Below are 6,000 nucleotides of genomic sequence, written 5' to 3'. Positions count from 1 at the left end.
GGGAACATGGAGACCTGGGAGATGGGTCGGAAATGAGAGGGAGTGTGGGCTATATTGGCAGAGAGAAAGGAGGGTCAGGACAAAACTGGGAGGGAAGATCAAACCAGTATCTTAGATGCCTATATACAAATGCGAGAAGTATGGGGAATAAGCAGGAAGAACTGGAAGTGCTAATAAATAAATATAACTATGACATTGTTGGCATCACTGAAACTTGGTGGGATAATACACATGATTGGAATGTTGGTGTGGATGGGTACAGTTTGCTCAGGAAGGATAGACAGGGGAAAAAGGGAGGAGGTGTTGCCTTATATATTAAAAATGTACACACTTGGACTGAGGTAGAGATGGACATAGGAGACGGAAGTGTTGAGAGTCTCTGGGTTAGGCTAAAAGGGGTAAAAAACAAGGGTGATGTCATGCTAGGAGTCTACTACAGGCCACCTAACCAGGTGGAAGAGGTGGATGAGGCTTTTTTTAAACAACTACAAAATCATCCAAAGCCCAAGATTTGGTGGTGATGGGGGACTTCAACTATCCGGATATATGTTGGGAAAATAACACAGTGGGACACAGACTATCCAACAAATTCTTGGACTGCATTGCAGACAACTTTTTATTTCAGAAGGTTGAAAAAGCTACTGGGGGGAAGCTGTCCTAGACTTGATTTTAACAAATAGGGAGGAACTCGTTGAGAATTTGAAAGTAGAAGGCAGCTTGGGTGAAAGTGATCATGAAATCATAGAGTTTGCAATTCTAAGGAAGGATAGAAGGGAGAACAGCAAAATAGAGACGATGGATTTCAGGAAGGTAGATTTTGGTAAGCTCAGACAGCTGATAGGTAAGGTCCCATGGGAATCAAGACTGAGGGGAAAAACAACTGAGGAGAGTTGGCAGTTTTTCAAAGGGACACTATTAAGGGCCCAAAAGCAAGCTATTCCGCTGGTTAGGAAAGATAGAAAATGTGGTAAAAGACCACCTTGGCTTAACCACAAGATCTTGCATGATCTAAAAAATAAAAAGGAGTCATATAAAAAATGGAAACTAGGACAGATTACAAAGGATGAATATAGGCAAACAACACAGGAATGCAGAGGCAAGATTAGAAAGGCAAAGGCACAAAATGAGCTCAAACTAGCTACAGGAATATAGGGAAACAAGAAGACTTTTTATCAATACATTAGAAGCAAGAGGAAGACCAAAGACAGGGTAGGCCCACTGCTTAGTGAAGAGGGAGAAACAGTAACAGGAAACTTGGAAATGGCAGAGATGCTTAATGACTTCTTTGTTTCGGTCTTCACCGAGAAGTCTGAAGGAATGCCTAACATAGTGAATGCTAATGGGAAGGGGGTAGGTTTAGCAGATAAAATAAAAAAAGAACAAGTTAAAAATCACTTAGAAAAGTTAGATGCCTGCAAGTCACCAGGGCCTGATGAAATGCATCCTAGAATACTCAAGGAGCTAATAGAGGGGGTATCTGAGCCTCTAGCTATTATCTTTGGAAAATCATGGGAGACGGGAGAGATTCCAGAAGACTGGAAAAGGGCAAATATAGTGCCCATCTATAAAAAGGGAAATAAAAACAACCCAGGAAACTACAGACCAGTTAGTTTAACTTCTGTGCCAGGGACGATAATGGAGCAAGTAATTAAGGAAATCATCTGCAAACACTTGGAAGGTGGTAAGGTGATAGGGAACAGCCAGCATGGATTTGTAAAGAACAAATCATGTCAAACCAATCTGATAGCTTTCTTTGATAGGATAACGAGTCTTGTGGATAAGGGAGAAGCGGTGGATGTGGTATACCTAGACTTTAGTAAGGCATTTGATACGGTCTCGCATGATATTCTTATCAATAAACTAGGCAAATACAATTTAGATGGGGCTACTATAAGGTGGGTGCATAACTAGCTGGATAACCGTACTCAGAGAGTAGTTATTAATGGTTCCCAATCCTGCTGGAAAGGCATAACAAGTGGGGTTCCGCAGGGGTCTGTTTTGGGACCGGCTCTGTTCAATATCTTCATTAACGACTTAGATATTGGCATAGAAAGTATGCTTATTAACTTTGCGGATGATACCAAACTGGGAGGGATTGCAACTGCTTTGGAAGACAGGGTCATAATTCAAAATGATCTGGACAAATTGGAGAAATGGTCTGAGTTAAACAGGATGAAGTTTAACAAAGACAAATGCGAAGTGCTCCACTTAGGAAGAAAAAATCAGTTTCACACATACAGAATGGGAAGAAACTGTCTAGGAAGGAATACGGCAGAAAGGGATCTAGGGGTTATAGTGGACCACAAGCTAAATATGAGTCAACAGTGTAATGCTGTTGCAAAAAAAGCAAACATGATTCTGGGATGTATTAACAGGTGTGTTGTGAGCAAGACACGAGAAGTCATTCTTCCGCTCTACTCTGCTCTAGTTAGGCCTCAGCTGGAGTATTGTGTCCAGTTCTGGGCACCGCATTTTAAAAAAGATGTGGAGAAATTGGAAAGGGTCCAGAGAAGACCAACAAGAATGATTAAAGGTCTTGAGAACATGACCTATGAAGGAAGGCTGAAAGAACTGGGTTTGTTTAGCTTGGAAAAGAGAAGACTGACAGGGGACATGATAGCAGTTTTCAGGTATCTAAAAGGGTGTCATAAGGAGGAGGGAGAAAACTTGTTCACAGCCTCTAAGGATAGAACAAGAAGCAATGGGCTTAAACTGCAGCAAGGGAGGTCTAGGTTGGACATTAGGAAAAAGTTCCTAACTGTCAGGGTGGTTAAACACTGGAATAAATTGCCTAGGGAGGTTGTGGAATCTCCATCTCTGGAGATATTTAAGAGTAGGTTAGATAAATGTCTATCAGGGATGGTCTAGACAGTATTTGGTCCTGCCATGCGGGCAGGGGACTGGACTCGATGACCTCTCGAGGTCCCTTCCAATCCTAGAATCTATGACTCTACGAATCTATAAGGGGGATTAGCAACACACAGCGTCTCCCGGGAGCAGAAGGGCAAGCCCACCTGCCTCTCCTAAATCGGGGGTTTGGGGAGTGGAAATCACCATACGAGGACAGATGCTAAATTGAGTTTCTGCTGGGAGAATGGGGGAGGATGTGGATCTTTCCGGTGTTTCTGTCAAACTCCTGCGGAAGTGAAGCTCTAGGACAGATGTGTGGTCATCACTGAGGCAGAGTTTAACAGAGGCTGCCTCTGGGTTTGGCAAAAATAAACCCCACGGTTCCCTGGTGGTGTAGATCCATAGATGGTAATAATGGTGAAAGCGCTTCCCTGGGCAGGGCTCAGCTGTTCCTAACCACTCTGCTGTCTAACACCTGCAGACATCATACAGGGAGAAAAATGCCTGAGCCCTGTCTCCACTATGGCTTCCTTCCTTGCTCCTGCCCGTGGAGCTGGGACACTGGGGAATTCCATACTTGATTTCTGCCAGCATAGTCCAGGCTAGAAGGATCAGCCCTGGAATTTTATGGGAGGTTTTAAATATATTATGATAAGGGCTCTGGGGTTACAGTCCTCTGTCTGAAAGAGGGTGGGACTTCCTGGCAGCAATCCACTGAGCTGGCAACAGGACAGGGTATGCAGGTATTTCTTCCCACTGCAGAATCAGAGTTTGCAGGAAAGCCACCCCATTTTCTGTAGCAATCGTTATTCAGTTTCTCATAACAACCCCCTGCTCTCATGGCTCCAGTCCAGCATTTTAGAGCTGCACCTCCCTGTTGCATAATTTGTTTTATTACTAAGGGTGTCGCCGGACGTGACTGCACAGAGTTTTACTGCCATAACTGGGTTTCATTATTAAACCGAGCATTCTCTTCTTTAACACCTTAACATCCTTTTCAACATTTTCACAACCCCCAACTGTTTAATTCCCTCTCAACTCAGCAGGGTTTATTTGTCCAAAAGCCTTTTTTAACTTTTAAGGGGTTTTTTTAACGATTTATTTTTGAAAATGACATTTTTTTCCGGGGCGCTAAGCTTATTGTTTGTTTTTTGCACTCGTTTTTTAACTTCGTACACTTTGCCGCAAAGCTGTACTCACTAAATATAGTCCTGGAAGGGCGGCTGCTTTTTACTTTGGATTTGTGCAAATAGATAATAGACATTGTTTTCCTTCTGCCCTTTCGAGAATTTTTGAACGTTTCAGTGGCTTTCAGAAGACCTCTGCTGTGCTCTGCCATGCATTCTTTTTTTCCTCTCCGGTACCACTCTCTGGAGTTCCTTTTTTCACCCAATTCTAGTTTCCCTGTAATACTTCTGGGGAGTCCCTTAGATTTAACCTCCTTTTCCAGTGTGGTGCGAACTTTGTTTAAACCCTTAAACCCTTCCAATGCCATTTCCTTTAACCCTGGGTCGCGACCCTTACTCTAAGGGGTGTATACGTTACCTGCTCCAGACGAGCGGATCTGTGTCATGGCACCACTCTGTTGGGTTTTCCCTGAGACCTCTTCCCCTTGATTCCCCAAGAACTCAGTTTGACTTCAGTCTTGTCACTCTGGTTCCTTTATTTGGCATACGGCCCAGCTAGGCTGAGTTGTTCAGACTCAAGCGTAGGGGGTGTGTATAGGGCGTACCACACATCCAGTTACATAGCAAATCTCTTCCTTTATATATAATTACACGTTATATGGCATTTACTGTATGTTGAATCACACATTTTGGGATTGGCACGGTCACTTTCCAGAAACCAATCCCTGTACAGTGTGCACTGTCCATGCACAACTTACTCTGTACCCCATCTTATGTTCCAGGCTTAGCTTATCCATTATCTTGCCCATTATAAATGGTTTCCTGGGTGTCTCCCTTATCTTAGCTAGTCCAGATGTTCTGTTTCCAGCCTGCTGATTCATTTACCTCCCTAATCCTGTCTCCCAAGAAATAAGTCTTCCCCCATGTTTTATTACTTATGTCAAGTGGGACCCACAACTCTCTCGTAGATCCATCCTCTGAAAGCCCCTTTCCTTCCCTGCAGGGGACATTGTAAAGGCCAAAAGTATAATTGGGTTAAAAAAAGAATTAAAGAAGTTCCTGGAGGATAGGCCCATCAATGGCTATTAGCCAAGATGATCAGGGATGCAACCCCATGTTCTGGATGTCCCTAAACGTCCAACTGCCAGAAGCTGAGACTGGACATCAGGGAATGGATCACTCAATAATTGCCCTGTTCTGTCCATTCCTGGCACTGGCCACTGTCAGAGGCAAGACACTGGGCTAGATAGACCATTGGTCTGGCCCACTATGGCTGTTCATATGAAGTAGGAGATTCAAGATCCACTGAAATAAGGGCTTTCAAGATGAAGCGAGCAAACATTTAGTTGAAATGGTTCCATGCAAAGAAGAGCAGAACAGTCGATCGGGTTTTTATCCTGTACCCTGCAGCCAGCTAATGATTTCTCCCTGTAAACTTTTCCAAGACCTGAAGAATCACAGAACTGGAAGGGACCTCGAGAGGTCATCTAGTCCACCACCTGCACTCGTGGCAGGACTAATTATCTAGACCATTCCTGACAGGAGTTTGTCTAACCTGCTCTTAAAAATCTCCAATGATGGAGGTTCCACAGCCTCACTAGGCAATTTGCTTACCCACCCTGACAGTTAGGAAGTTTTTCCTAATATCCAATCTAAACTGCCGTTTCTGCAATTTAAGCCCATTGCTTCAGTCTTCTCTTTTCCAGATTAAACAAACCCAATTTTTCCAATCTTCCGTCATAGGTCATGTTTTCTAGACCTTTAATAATTTTTGTTCCTCTTCTCTGGACTCTTTCCAATTTGTCCACATCCTTCCTGAAATGTGGTGCTCAGAACTGGACACAATACTCCAGTTGAGGCCTAATCAAAGTGGAATAATTACTTCTCATGTCTTGCTTACAACACTTCTGCTAATACATCCCAGAATGATGTTTGCTTTTTTTGCAACAGTGTTACACTGTTGACTCAGCTTGTGATCCACTATGACGCCCAGATCCCTTTCCGCAGTACTCCTTCCTAGGCA

Source organism: Chrysemys picta, chromosome 11 (assembly GCF_011386835.1).
Source record: "Chrysemys picta bellii isolate R12L10 chromosome 11, ASM1138683v2, whole genome shotgun sequence".
In the NCBI taxonomy this organism is placed as follows: domain Eukaryota; kingdom Metazoa; phylum Chordata; order Testudines; family Emydidae; genus Chrysemys; species Chrysemys picta.
Note: the sequence above shows the minus strand (reverse complement) of the source record.